We start from the raw sequence: 16,108 nt of genomic DNA on the forward strand, positions 1-16,108 counted from the left end.
TTAGTCCAAACTAAAAGGTTTTCAAATAGCAGGTGTTATTTTGAATAGGATTGCGCTATCGAGAGATGATTCACGGGTTTTTATGGCCGGAATTGGATGGTATTGATCTGGACAATGTTTATTTTCAACAAGACGGCGCTACGTGCCACACAAGCAACGAAACCATTGATATTTTACGAGAAAATTGATGATCACAATTGGCCACCGAGATCTTGTGATTCAACACCTTGTGACTTTTTTCTTTGGGGCCACGTAAAAGCGAAGGTCTGCGCCAAAAAGCTCAGGGTCGATTCAAGACTTCAAAGATGGAATTCGTGAGGCTGTCGAGGTCATGGGGCAGCCACTTTGCAATTTGGTTATGGAAAATCTCATAAAAAGGATATTGTCCTGTAAGCGTGGTCGTGAAGGTCATGATGTTATTTTCCACTATTAACGGCATACCTTCCTCTTTATAATGAAATAGGCATACGATCATTTATATTAAAAAAATAACATTTTTCTTTGAATATCAAAATAACACCTGGAAAACTATAGTTTTTAGTTTGTCGAGGACTTTGCAAACGATTCTCGTATTCTACTTCGCTCGTTTGCATTCGTCCGTAGTTACGTACTTACAGGTGCGTGTACTCGTATGCCCGTGTAAATGTATATTTGTTTGTTGGTTTTGTAAAACATGCGATTGAAATTATATACCACCTTTCGGGAGGAAACATATCATTATTTGTTTACATTCAAAAGTCTGTCGCCTCGTTCGCATTTAGTTCGCCCTGTAGGTATGTAAGTCTAGTCTTTCCTCATATCAAATGGAGTTTAGTGGTTAATTCTAATGCACTTTGTAAAACTTGTATACATAAAATAAGATACTCGTACATATCTCTCTAATGCTAGTAATACTATTTGGAGTTTTTCTGGATTGGTTCAGTTTTCCGACGGGGCTCTTAAGGAGACATAATCGATGTTTTCAGTAAATGAGTGTGACCTTCGGCTATATATTGTAGATACACGTGCGTAGGTCTTGAAACTATAGCGGTTCTGTGAATAGTAGAATAGAATAGTACAACGCACAAAAATCTTAAGGCCGAAGTGCAAACCTCCATTTTATTACATTTTAGTTATAACTTACATTCAAATTATACAAGTTTTTTAGAGGGAAACTCATTATCTGTTTATTGACATACTCGTGCATATACTTTTACGTATATAGTAGTGGATTCATATTTTGTGAATGATAAATGAGCGGTTTGTAATGTTCCACGCGTGCCCCTACAATTCTGCTATAAGTGAAAATTGAGTTACGCATGGCTTTCAACTGTCCATTTATTGATATGCAGTAGGTATAAGTCGATGGTTCTTTCGGATTTTTTTTGTTTTTTTTTTTTTGTTTTTGGGGAGTATTAAAGAAAGACTTGGTGATGTGATAGAGGCATTATTTTTAATTTATTTATTAATTCATTTTTTTTTTTACTTATCTATTCTAAGTAAATCTAGAAATATATGATTTCTTATAGATTGCGACAAAAAAACTTAACGATAATAGTTCGTGCTTATCTACATATACATATTATATATGTATGTATATATTTTTAATGTTGATTCACTCATTAATGTTCTGCAGCCCTTTGTTTCACCTAGGAACCACGGGGAAATATATATACGTTGTGCATTAGTAGTTGGTCATCTCATTGCTAGAAACCAGGATAATCAAAGCTAATATGGGAAATACCAGCCATAACCCAAAGGGCCAATGGGGAAATTCCACCGAGAAGGGTATTACCGCCATGTCTTTCGTATTGCGTGATAAGCAAAATCTTGATTAAATTTTATAGAGGTGGGGTAAAAGTGGTGGGGTATATTGTGGTGGTAATGGCATCAGGGCTTTTTCCTAACACGATCAGTGCGATTCTTCAAAAGGCGCTAGTTGAGCTCAACTCTTGCCCTAGAGGCGGTGGCTTAAGTTTGAGCCCACATAAAACAGAACTTATGCTATTTACCATCAGATAAAAGGTACCAATTTTTACCCTACCAAACATTAATGGACAAACTCTCTCAATTTCAACCAGTGCAAAGTATGGAGGAGTAATTCTGGACTCCAAACTTAGCTGGAAATCAAACATTGAGCAAAAGTTGCTTTATATGCTTGCTAGGAAGAAGTTGGGGTCTTCAACCTAAGCATACATTATGGTTGTATAAGGCGATTATACGACCAATTTTATCGAATGGCTAGGTGGTTTAGTGGAAAACTCTAAGAAGAGATTACAATACCAAATTACTTGGCAGTATACAAAGACCAGCCTGTGCAATAATAGTCGGTGCAATTAGATCGTGTCCTAGGGAGGCTCGTAATGCACTGACACATGTTATTCTGGTAGATCTCCATATTAAGAAGATGGCTGCCATGAGTGCATTTAAGTTAAATGAAGCGGATCATTGTAGGGAAAACTTACAGTCATGCCAGTCTATTATTGCGAGCTCAGTTAACCCCGGGGAGGACTGATTATATTAACCCAAAGGTGATATTCAATAGGAATATTGCCACTCTCTTTCCATCTCGGCGAGAATGGAGTAAGCGACTTTTACTTAACAACTTCGGCACTACAGCCACAGATGGTTCAAAAATATTTGTGGCGTTGGAGCAGGTATACAATCTCATAGACTTAGAATTGAAAAATCTGTACGTCTTCTTAATGCCTGCAGTGTCTTCTAGGTGAAAGTGCTGGCAATACGGGAAGCTTGTAGGCTACTAATCACAGGCAACCAAGTTGGTAGCGAGGATGTGGCAACAAAATGGTGCGGACGCACTAGTTGGATTCTGAAGGAATCACCACTTTAACCAACCAACCAATAATGTTTATATATCGGAGCTTAAATGGTGTACACTATCCCAGAGAGAATAAAACATTGCTCCGGCGATTTTTTTGTGGAATTGTGGAAAGGCGCTCTAAAAGTCAATTACAGTCAATAACACCACTTATAAAATTAAAGTTAAAACATTCTTTTTCTTTATATTAAAGATTCCAAATGATATTGACATCATCGGCCTTAACAACCCCGCTGTTAGTTCTGTTAGTTCCAAACTGAATAAGGAGGCAAAGCGAATGGGTCTGGTGGTGAACGAGGAAAAAACGAAGTACCTCCAGTCTTCAAACAAACAGTTGGCGCATTCGCGTATCGGCACCCACGACACTGTTGACAGTTATGATTTCGAGGTTGTAAAAGACTTCGTTTATTTAGGAACCAGCATTAACACCGATAACAATGTCAGCCTTGAAATCCAAGCACAATCTCTCTTGCCAACAAGTGCTACTTTGGACTTCCTCTCTCGATGAACAAAACTAACACTCTACAAGGCTCTCATCATGCCCATCCTAATGTATGGCGCAGAAGCTTGGTCGATGACAACATCCGATGAGGAAGAGGAAGGTCAAAATCGCATAAACGGTTATCGCCCCAATAAAGAAGAAGAAGAAGAACGTTTTAAACTAGTTCAAAGTCAGCTATTGCTAAGAGGCTTGACAGTCCAATTAATGCATAAAAATGTAATGATTGGTGAACTATGGACTGAATTTTAAAACGGCCAAGTTGTTAGTCTACACCAAAACTATCACCTATAGGAGGTGAATGGCCAATTCATACCATAGAAAAAGAAGAAGTATAAAAAAACTATACCAAAGAAAGTAAGGTCCCCCTGACCTTTATAGTTATCAGTCAGGGAGTATATGGATATGTAGTGATAAAAATTAATTTTGTAGGCAACTTTGAACCACCGCATCTCAAAATCTATTACGCGAAATAGCAAGTTTATAGCACGTAATAAAATTACATATATAAACTATGTATACTTAAGACGATAAAATGTAGCAAAAAGTAGTAAAATCTTAACTCACCATTGTAGATATGTTAGAAAAAACACAATAAAGATAAACATTGTTAATGAAGAAATCGATTAAATCAAAACTTTCGATGATATAACGGGAGTCATAAAAATGCTATAATTTCTGAAATATTAAAAGATTGTTTTACAAAATGCCAGACGGCATACATCAAGTAATAAATATGCATACTAGGTTGTTCAGTAAGTTTTGCTGTGCGATAAGAGAGGGCGTTCTAGTAGCCTGAATTTTTTTGTATGTTAGTATGCGACTTTCGGCAGGATAAATCGGACTTTATGCGTCGATTCATCACTATAGACGAATATTGGATACATCATCATAATCCTAATAACAAAACCTAGAGTCTAAAGAGTGGTTATTAGGCTCGGAAACGAGTTCGTGTCCAGAAATGGGCCCAGAAGGTGTTAGCATCAGTTTTTTGGAAAAAAATTTCGTTTGTGGATTACTTGCAAACTAGCAAAGAAATAAGTTCTGAATATTACTGTAAACTTTTAGACCAGCTGACAAAAAAAATTCTTGTCAAAAGACACAGTTTGCAAACGAAAAAAAAAAATGATTTCTCATCAGGAGCATTTTTACAATGGCAAAAATCCATAAAACAAATCTTGAATTGTTGAAGCATCCACTGAATTAACCAGGGTTGGCCACTAGGGACTTCCAGTTTTGTTTGCGGACCTAAAAAAATTCATGCATGGAAAGTAAATGATGAGTTCATAACAGCTGTAGCAGCCCTTCCAGATTCCCACCTCAGGAGTAGAATTCATAAATTGGAATCTCCTTGGAAAAAAGTGCATTGATGTTCAGGGAGACTCAACTGGGTAATAAAGTGCACTTCAAACTATAAAATTGCGTTTTTGTTATCGAACCGCAAAACTTATTGAACAACCTAGTATGTACTTAAACTAGATGTAACGCATAATAAAATATTCAATGAACACAAAAATCTAGTACTCGAATGCGACAATGTTCCCAAATCTCAGCTAGACGAGTTTCGCTCGGACTTAAACACTGTAAGTGCGTATTTGAACTTGACAATGAACTTATTTAAATGTTGAATGTTGAAGCTCATGTTGAAGCAAAAGTATCTCACGGAAAATAGCATACGCATGTACTTATTTTATGTTCACGCATATGTAAGTAATTACAGTGCAGCCGCTGTAACGTGAACTCTGCATTGGGGGAAACTCAAAGCTTAAAGCTCAAAAGCTTTGTAATATGCGAATATGTCAAATTCAATTTTCCCACGTTGGGTGAACTTTTCTACTTCTGATCAAAGTTTTTATTTCTTAATAAATTACATTCGTGCGCCAGTTAATTTTTTTAGCAGTTATTTTTCCTTTGCTTCAAGCGGAACGAGTGAGACCGAAAAACAATTTTTACAACGCTTAGTGAACATTATCGCTTATGTGCTGGAATAGATTCATAAACCAAATAAAAACAAAAACAGAAAAAAACATGCAGAAATGCCCACCAGCTTTTCTTTTATGCCATATGAAAAATGCATGACGATATCTATTAACTCTTTCTCATTAGCAGAAAATGGGTTTTTACTTTTATTTATGGACTCATGGCGAATAGAAAATTTTGACGCTGTCGCTCTTGAATTTTTAATTTTTCCAGTTATGACGTTCTTCCAGTAAGCGTGCATTATGGAGTATTAGAAAGGAAAGTATTTCCATTTGAATAACTCACGGCTGAGAGAATTCAGAAGGTCGCGCATATTACAGTACCGCTAATCCGCTCTCAATGAAGTTGACAGAATCAGGTGTTGAGCTTACACAAATGTTTAATTTTATGCACATATTTTATTCATAAGATAACTTTTTCTTTATACCCTTTTCTAAATTTTCCCTAACCTAACATTCATTTTTGGCATTACTATTTTGGCACTCTTATCTTAGTTCTTTCACAGATCAAAACTATATGCACGTTAAAGTTACGCCCATTTCATTACTTCATTCTGCACAACCTATATTCTGCCATACTTGTCTACAAGGATGATAGGTTGTAAGGTTTGGCCACCCGAAGCGAGATTGTGAGAGTAACTTCGGCTGTCATATCATGAGGAATTCGGCATTTTGACAACACTCGTCGTTATTCAGACGGCAACGAAGTACCATGAGCGGAGGCTGCGTTGATTCCTTTTTTGTGTATCAGTAACACATTCTCAGTTTTTCGTAACCGCTGTCACAAAGCCAGTTTCGTCAGCAAATCAGTTGATTCCTTCAAAATCGTTGAGAGCCACTTAACGATTTTATGTTGAGCATACCTTTGCGTTCTATACATGGTTTTTTTGCACAATTAGTACATTGCCTGTTCCAAAAAAAAAAAAAAAACATCAAAAAAAGAAAGTCAGAAAAAAATTCCTTTATAGTTGGTTTCACCGAATACGCAAGAATAGTGACTTGTCAGTGAGGTTGTTATGAAAGAACAGGCCAATCAATTTCATTCGCATTTAAGAAAAAACGAAAGAGGGTCTATTATTGAATGGGCCAAGAAGGTACACACGGGAGTTAGGTTGAAGCAGGCTCATAACCGATGTCTCTTCACTAGATCTCTTGCGTCTACCCTGCGCGGAGTCTATTTTAGTCATCTATCGGTATTGGGTTCTAAAAAGACTTCCGTCAGATTCTCTAATCTAATGTGCTTCAGTCTCTCCAGGAGTCTGAAGGCTAATGACTTGGTACGATAGTACTTTTCTGAACCACTTATATGCTTCCGGGGATGGGTGCTACCCACGGCAGTGATAGTGCCAGAAGAGCGAGCACCATTAACCATAAGCTGAACTATGTGATCCGATGCCACCGACATTTTTAGGGGCGTCTCTCTTTCCGAAGCTCCCGTGCCACCTGGAGTGACGAAAACAGCAAGATCTGCTTGTCTTTTAACAGGTAAGCTGTTACATCCCAAGAGTCTAGTTGCAAAGGGGGTCTACTGCTGGCACCAAATAGAGTATCGTCCTTCCACGATGGCTAGCCAATTCCCATATAGAGCTTCCCTCTTAGTTCGTGCTGAATGTACTCCCATGATATGGGCTTGAGTTGCTCTTCTTAAAATTTCTTAAGTAAAACCTTAGTCAGTGAAACCTGGCTAATATTATATTAACACTAATAAATGAAAATTTTTTTGTCGAGGATTTTTTTTGCTGTTATTTTCCAAATTGATTCGAATACTTATTTATTTATCATAAAGAATATTTTGGGTTATTTTTTACACCAATAAACTCCCATATTGCTATTTTCACAGAAAAAATGATTTAAAAAATTCCAAGTGGCTTGCAATTTTTAATATGTACATTTTACTCCTATGTTGTGGAAGAACTATTTGCTCGCCATGACAAAAAATCACAATTTCGATGGCGCGGTATCGAGAAATTTTAATTCCCACAAATCGCCCCGGCCTAGCGAATATTTTTTTGGTACAACTATCGAGAGTGTACTGTACGCCCAATTTACATACGTATTGTTGTATTTGTACATATGTGCGCAACGTCCAAGATTAGCATTAACATATAATTATTGACATTTGGCTTCATAATTTTGAAATTTACATTCCTTACATTTATAAATAAACTGAATTTGCCTTGGACCGAAACAAAAATAGCAACGGGGAATGAAGCAAATAAACTGTTTTTGTTCAATTTTTTCATTATATTAATACAAGTGCTCTTATTAGTAAATAACTACGGGTATATTTAATAAATATTTAATATTATTAATAACAAAGCTTTGTATTTACAACGCTAGACAGTAGTTTTAGACGTCGTCCGTAATAGGGCCACTATTTGCTATGTAAATATGTTTGTTCGGCATTCATGTATTTGTTAGTTTATTAGTTATATTATATATTAGTTTGATGAATTTTGACACATTGTTTTTACATGGGATGTTAAACATTTTCTTTCATATGAAAGACTTTATATGCGAAAAAATTCTCAAAAATCAATGCGATTTTTGAGTGACTTCAATCTTATACTTTATTGCATTAAAATTAGATGAGCTATGAAATTGTATACCCGGAAGCTTTCTAAAGATTCTGATTAAAAATTTAAAAACTTTGATGACAATTTTCTTCAAATTTTATGACAGTTTTTTAATTTGCAATATTGTATTAGGTGCGCAACTAAGTTCTCGGTGTTTGTCAATAGATACCGCCAGCTGTGTGTGCTAGTCGATTGTGACATAACCTAAACGACATAAACTAAGCTTAGACAAATGGCAAACAAACTGCTTCGACACATTAGTGATTTTGTTTTGGTATCATAAACTTTTGGTTTTGTGAAAATGTCTGATTTTGTGCCGAATAATCGTTATTTGCGGGAAGTGTTGGGTTTCCTCTTTCATTCGAAAAAAAATGGCGGCTGAAGCGCATCGAGAGCTACAAAAAGTGTATGGAGATGCTGCTTTAAGTGAAACAACGAGATTGGTTCCGTCGCTTCAAAGACGGCGATTGTAATGTTGACGACCGTCCGCGTGAAGGAAGGCCAAAAACATTCGAAGACGCTGAATTGGAGGCAATGCTCAATGAGGATCCGTGTCAATTGCAAGAAACCCGCCAATCCATTTCCAAGCGATTGCATGCTTTGGAAATGATTCAGAAACAGGGGTCTTGGGTTCCTTATGAGTTAAAACCAAGGGATGTTAAACGTCGTTTTTTCGCCTGCGAATAACTGCCCTAGCGGCAAAAAGGAAGGGTTTTCTTCATCGCATTGTGACGGGTGATGAAAACTGGATTCATTACAGGAATCCAAAGAAAAGAAAGTCATATGGACTGCTCGGTCATTCTTCTACGTCGTCGCCTCGGCCGAATATTCACGCTGCGACGGTTATGCTATGTATTTGGTGGGACCAAGTTGGTGTTATTTATTATGAACTGTTGAAACCAATCGAAACCACCACTGGGGGGGATCGTTATCGATTTCAATTGATGCGATTGCGCCGAGCACTGCGCGAGAAGCGCCCGCAATACGCGGAGAGGCATGAAAAGTAATTCTACAGCATGACAACGCTCGGCCTCTCGTTGCCAAACCCCTTTAAAACTTACCTGGAAACACTCAAGTGGGAAACCCTACCGCACCCGCCATATTCTCCAGATATTGCGCCGTCCGATTATCACCTGTTCCGATCGATGTCACATGGTCTAGCTGACCAGCAGTTCCATTTATATAAAAATGAACAGTTTTACAGAAAGATGGAAAAAAGTAGTATCCAGCGATGGGCAATACTTTCAAGTATTCACTTGTAAGCATTTTTTTCAGAATAAAGGTTTATTTTCATAAAAAAAAAACAGCGAGAACTTAGTTAAGAGGACATGAAAAAAACTAGTCGATTGAGTTTAACCGTCCCTTAGGTAAAACTACCTGTAAATAAAAATGAGTGCACATATTCATAGTGTTTGTTGTCATTATTAATTTGGCGTATTCACTTTTTGTAACTTCTAGGAAGACCTGGCAGTAGAAGAAAAAAAGGATTTGCGTCGGAAACAAAAGCCGACTCTTCGAGATGCTGCAAAACAGGCCCATGTGTTGGAAGGAAACGTACAAGAAGTGTACAAAAGTGAAGGCTTACGATCATATAAATAGATTGTTGGCTCCAAACGAGCAGTATTGGAATTTGTAGCGACAGTCTCGCTGCACTGAAAGCCCATGCTAACCCACGCTGCTCTTCGAAATTGATCGGTGAATGTAAGACAAAACTGAACAGTGTTGCAAAACTGGCTGATAAACTGATAAACCGATAAGCCTATCCTGTCTTGAGGATGACGACACTACAGAGCATTTTCTCTGTAGCTGTCCGGCGTTTTCCAGAATCAGACTTAGGATATTGGGTCGCGTTATACTGAGTACGGATAAGATCCATACTCTTCTTCTACCGGATCTCTTAAGATTCATAAATGAATCCCAGAGATTTGTGGAAGAGTGACTTCAAACTAATCTTTCCGACCTCAAACTAATTGTTCCCACATTTTTTCTTTCCTATCTCTATTCTTTCTATTGAATTCTATCCGGATGTAGTACAATGGTCTCCTGCCTGAGTTTTTGGACTTGTCCAAACCCCCCAAATCTAATCTAATCTAGTCTAAGATCCAATTGAAATAAGAGTGATAAAACACGTGCACGAATGTAATACAGTCAAAACATCCATAAACTTAGTTGTGTTGTTTTGGACGATGAGATATACGTTAAAGCTAACTTTAAGCTGATTCAGAGCGCTGAGTTTTATACTGCAACGAAGAGAGGAGGAGTCCCAGGTGCAAGGACAAGGGCCCTAAAAAATGTTTGGTTGGGCAAGCCATCTGCCAGTGTTCATTACACCGGGCACTATAAATCAAGAAATTTAAATGAAGTTGTGTTTGCAAAAATAAAGGCTTAGTTCTGTTCTGGCTCGATTAAGCATCGTGTCATTATAGCCGTCTTGCCATGAACGGGTATGAAAACCGCGTGGTAAATTTTGTTCAAAGGGACCTCAAAAATGAGCAGCAATTTAAAATTAATTTGAAATGAAGCAATACTTTCATTGAGGCACCACGGCACGTCAGTCAAATGCGTTGCCGGAATCGATGCAACTCTCTGGCTTTAAGGAGCATTTATTAAAAGTATGGTACTAGACCAACAACAACGCACATTGCACATTGGAATATCATGGCAAAAGAATGTAGAAAAAGCAAAGAAAAGAAGAAACTAGGTTGCATAGACGACATGAAATTGGAGCTAGAAGCATACAACGATCGTCATTTCATTTCATGCTGACATCCGAATGGACATGGCGAAAGAAACAAAAAAACAAATCTGCTGGTTTACGAAAATCAACTTCCATATATTCGCCATCACCGCTTCACCAAAAAATTCAGAGATCCTAGAGTGAAGCGAACAAATACCTTATGGTCTCAAGTCTTAACATGGCATATATACAGGGTCAGCCACTCGAAGTGCAACCAAATTCAGACCGCTCGTGCTGATAATGTACGGCTATCAGCTGTCTGTTAGTTGGCTAAATGATAGTCCAGAGTATTGTTTACAAACGCGTGGAAGCATTTTGCCGAGAGTAAACGCGAAAAAAGAAAATCAGTAGTGGATTTCAAGCATAATACCGTGGTTGCATTATATTTGGCTGAAAAATCCACAACCAGCGATTGTTCCTGAGCCCGAGCACCTTACAGTAAATAAAGTTTTTGTTTATCGCACCATTACTCGTTACAATGATACTGGTAGTCGTCAAGAGTCTGCAACGTCACGTGAAATGGTTTAAAAAGTGAAGAAGCGACTTGAGCGAAATCCCCGACGAAGTACCAATCAAATGGCAAAAGAACTGAAAATATTTGATCGCCCCATCCGCCGCACATTGACTTTATCAATAAAACGGTCCGCGGATGACATATGGCAAATATAATTTTTTTGTTTTTTGGTAGGACTGTTATAAGCTTACATGGCAAATTTCAGCGTGATATGTCACATAGTTTGTTTTCTGTGCTACTGTAAACAAGTCAAGCTCGAGTGTGTTTTTCGAATTTAACGATGGAAATTCAAGTTGAACAAAGAATTTGTTTGAAATTTGGTTATTTCAACAAAATTTCGGCTTCAGATGCCTTAAAAATGTTGCAGACAACCTATGGGGACTCTGCTCTATCGCGTGCACGTGTTTTCCAGTGGTACAAATCGTTCAAAGAGGGCCGTACATCGGTTGAAAACTTGCCTCATGAACGTCGTCCAGCAACATCAGTAAACGACGAAAACATCGGAAAAGTAAAGGAAATTGTGTTTGGAAATCGCCGTGTGACCGAAAGAGAGATAGCTAGTTAACGCTGAATATTATTTAGACGTTTTAAAGCGTTTGCGCGAGAACATTCGTCTTAAAAGGTAGGAATTGTGGGACAACAAATCATGGTTCTTGCATCACGATAATGCACCAGCTCACACATCACGTTTTGTTCGCGATTATTTGAACAAAAATAATGTTAATATCGTTCCGCAAGCACCGTATTCGCCTGATATGGCTCCATGTGACTTTTTCCTGTTTCCCAAGCTCAAGTTGCCGCTCCGTGGAAAACATTTTGAGACAATTGAAGTCATAAAAGAGAATTCGAAGAAGGAACTGAAATCCATACCGAAATCGGCCTTCCAGAAATGCTATGATGATTGGAAAAAACGTTGGCATATGTGTATCGCCTCCAATGGTGATTACTTTGAAGGAGATAAAATAAAAATTGAACAATAATTAACCGTTTGTGTTTTATTAAATCAGTCTCGTTCATATTTGAGCAGATAATATATATACGCAGCACACTCACAACGAGAGAAAGAGCACCTGGCAGGCCCAGTGAAACCTGGAAAAGAACTGTGGATCGCAAGACGCCTCAACTCGGGTTAAGCTGGAAGCAGGTGAAGGCGTTATCCAGTAATGGCGAGATGGCGAGTAGGTGTTGCTAGTGCCCTATATTCCGATAGGGATTCATGGAAACAATAATGATTAAGCATATATATAGATATATGTATACGTATCTACATATTATATAAAAATCACAAATATTTTAAAAACTAGTCCATAAACTGAAATTTAAACATTTTAAATTTTCACGTAATTTGCTTAGCCCACCTACTTACATAGGAAATGAAAGATGTGCAAGTTTTCATTAAGCGCCGGAACTTCTTTTGAATTTATTAAAATTATTTTTCTAGAGCTTTAAACAGAAGCTGGCACTAGTCGCCATAGTATCTTGAAGAAAAATAACAAAAGTTATTTAAAAAATAAATAAAAAAGTATTATAACTCAAGCCCCATATTCTCTTCTCCAAAGACAAAAGATGCGGCCGCAAATTATTCAAACACTTAGCGGCGTCAATTTCCGCCGACACATTTCATTTGCCGGTTTCACCCCGGCGCTCGTTATTTGTTGTTTGCACAAAAACTTTTTATGCTAAACAAACGAACATCGGCGCTTCAGGGGCTGAATGTCCTCCAGCAACTGCTCAGGTGCACTTCTTTCAGCAAAAAACAGACAACAAGGATCGCCTGAGAGGCGAACCAACAAGCAGCAAAATGCAAAATACTCACACCACAAAAAGTACATCGAGTACAGCGGCAGGCATTGGATGCGGCAAAAGTGCAACCGCAGCAGACGACGCATGCGACACGAAGGAACGCATCGTTAAAAATCATTTATCACTTCCTGAAAATTCATGCGAACCCATCGTTCAGCGCAGCCACCATCATTGACACCAGCGCAAATACTCACAAGCGCACACACACCCACATACACACAAGTGTACCCAAAGCGCTGCGTGCAGGTGTGGCGTGGCCTGTGGCAAGCGTTGCGTGGCAAATGGCAAAACGTTGCAGCACTAAATCAAAGCAACGGACACAAGTAAATTTTTTCCGACGCTTGCATTTACCGGCGCAAAAAAGTCTTTGCTATGAGGCGCGAACATTTGCGAATGCAACAAATCTTAGTCGAAGAAGAATTGCCGCAAAAACAATCCAGCACGAAGAGCATAAAAACGATTGGAGCACGTAAACAAATGCGATTTCGAGTGAAGCAAGCAGGTAGTTGCTGCTAACTATCGTCCGCGTCGCATCCTGTCTCAGAGGACCTCAGACAAAGGCAAAAGCATACCAACTGCCACGGAAGGCGTGCAGATGAGTGGAAGAGAAAATGGAGTAAAAATATGTAGGGGGAAAATATTACGCTTCGACTGCGGCTTGTACTTGTCAGGGCAATTGCCCAATTCAACAAAAATTGCAAGCTTTAAAAACTAAAATATAGGCCTTCTTGACTGGTACTTTTTATTGAAAATTGTGCCGCAGTTATCGGTTAAAATGTTTAAATACTTTTATGATGGACAGCCAGCCAGAGCGGCATGAGAACCGATTTTAATTATTGTAGGCACATTCATAAATATGTGCCCCAGTTGTTTATATTTAGGTATATGAACGGCAAATGGACTTGCAACGCACCTATTTCTAACAACAACTAAATGCCACACGAAGGTAAAGGTAAATGTAGCGATTACCGTAATAGTGACAAATTGCCCTGAACTTATTACCCGCACAGAATGAAGCCAAACAAAAAGATATGCAGTGGAAATTTAAACTATGGCAATTTATGGTGTGGGATAACCAGCGGACTCAGCAAAATTTATTGAAAAAATTTTATTGCACATAACAGCGAATGCAAGTTACGAATCTGAGAGAAAGGAGAAAAACCGATGATTAATAGTAGCGACAAGAAAGTTTGGCCTAATATTGAGTCATGTACCACATACACTTGCATTCATAGCACAATAGCATACAATTATTAATCTTTTATTTAATTTTTTTATTGTTTACAAAAATATGAAATTTGAAAATTTAAAAAAAGGCCCACAATTGCATTTTGATTTGAACGCCCGTTTCCATAATAAGCCTGAATAACTTTAACGCGTTGCTCGATTGTGTATCTTTCCATGGTTCAAATTGAGTTAGTCTGAAATTGAAAAATATCAAATGACATGCAGAAAAACTTGACGTTTAGGTGTGGTTCACATTCAACATCAGCCTTTGAAATTTCACCACCCTTTATAATTAATTTTATTTTTTTATTCAGTTTCTACTTCATTTTTTTATTGTTTTATAAAAATATGGTTCATATGACAATAAAAATCATAAAAATCAAACAAAAATTTAAAAAAATTAAACAAATTTTCATCAAATATTCCAATTTTTTTAATAAAAATGTTTTGAAAAATTTCGAGTACTCAGTTTTATAACCCATTCAAATTTTATAAAATAAAGTGTAAGTTTGGAATGGCTAAAAAAATGCATTAATTTTTTATAATTTAATTTCAAAGAAAATTTCTTCGCTGACAGTAGAAAGCTTTTTCTCTATATAAAAAAAATTGGAGCATTCCTTATTTGAAGGCAAATGCATAACACCGTCAACAAAAAAAGTATCAACAATTATGGCGTGCTTTGAGGTACCTTAAACAGACACATTATTATGCCAAAATTGAATGATCTACAAAACTGAATTAACAGAATTTTTCTAAAAAATGCTCTCTTTTCTTCGCATTAACCACTTACGCGATTTTAACAAAGCGCGCTAGTATTTTCTTTCTTGTGCTAACCGGCACCAAGTGAAGCCAAGTCCTCTCTGCCTGATCTTTCCAACGTAGAGGTCTTCCTCTTCCTCTGCTACCACCAGCTGGTACCGCATCGAATACTTTCAAAGCGTTTGTGTCAGTAAAAAAATTATCAAATTATCAAAAATCAGTGGGATCTTTGAGGGACTTTAAACTGGCCCTCCAAAATTGATTGACTTACAAAACTGCATTCCCTGAATTTTTTCTAAAATGTCGACAAAAAAATTAGAAATTTTTAGGAAATTTTCTTTTAATTTTCTGTGAAGTTTGAAACTTTCAGTTATATGATATTACTCTTTTATTAAAAAAAAAATTAAATAAATAAATAGTCAAGACTTTGCAATACCTTACGCTGCTATTATTGTGAACATAGGTGCGCATATAAGGTCGAGGTAAAAGTAAAGAAAGTGCAGTCAAAAGTAAACAGCACCGTTTAAAAATAAGAACAAAAACCAATTTTTTTTGCAAACCGGATTTATTTTATTCAATATAACAAATGGGCTGAAAATTCCCGGGCCTAACAAAGAAAGCACTTTTTTTGTTGAAAATTAGATTTATTCGCAATTAGAATGCAATCATTCCAGCGCCGCTGTAACATTTCAATACCATTTTTGTAGAAGGATTTATCTTTTGCACCAAAATCTTCAAAGGCCTCAGTTTCAGCTATAACCTTTTCATTCGAGTGAAATGTCTTACCGACGAGCATTTCTTAGGTCTGCGAACACCCAGTGCTCGCTGGGAGTCAAATCTGGCGAATACGGTGGGCGTGGGAGCAATTCGAAGTTCAATTCCTGTAGTTTTGCCATTGCTTTGATTGACTTGTGACACGGTGCGTTGTCGCGATGAAACAAAACAGTGAGAAAATGTGGCATGTTCTGTGTGTTGAACAGAGCTCTCTCATAGTGAAATGCTCATGCAATATAAAGCCAACGTTCTTTTGATATCTCTACGATGCCAGCTAACCCACGCAACTTCACTTTTCGATCACTCAAAATGATTTTGTTGATTTTTTTGATGTTTTCTGGCAATAACAATAGCTCACGAACTAATGAATAGAATATCATGAAATTTTACCAGCTGTCTTTTGAGTTAATAAGAAAGAGGTG

This window comes from Anastrepha ludens, chromosome 5, assembly GCF_028408465.1.
Source record: "Anastrepha ludens isolate Willacy chromosome 5, idAnaLude1.1, whole genome shotgun sequence".
In the NCBI taxonomy this organism is placed as follows: Eukaryota; Metazoa; Arthropoda; class Insecta; order Diptera; family Tephritidae; genus Anastrepha; species Anastrepha ludens.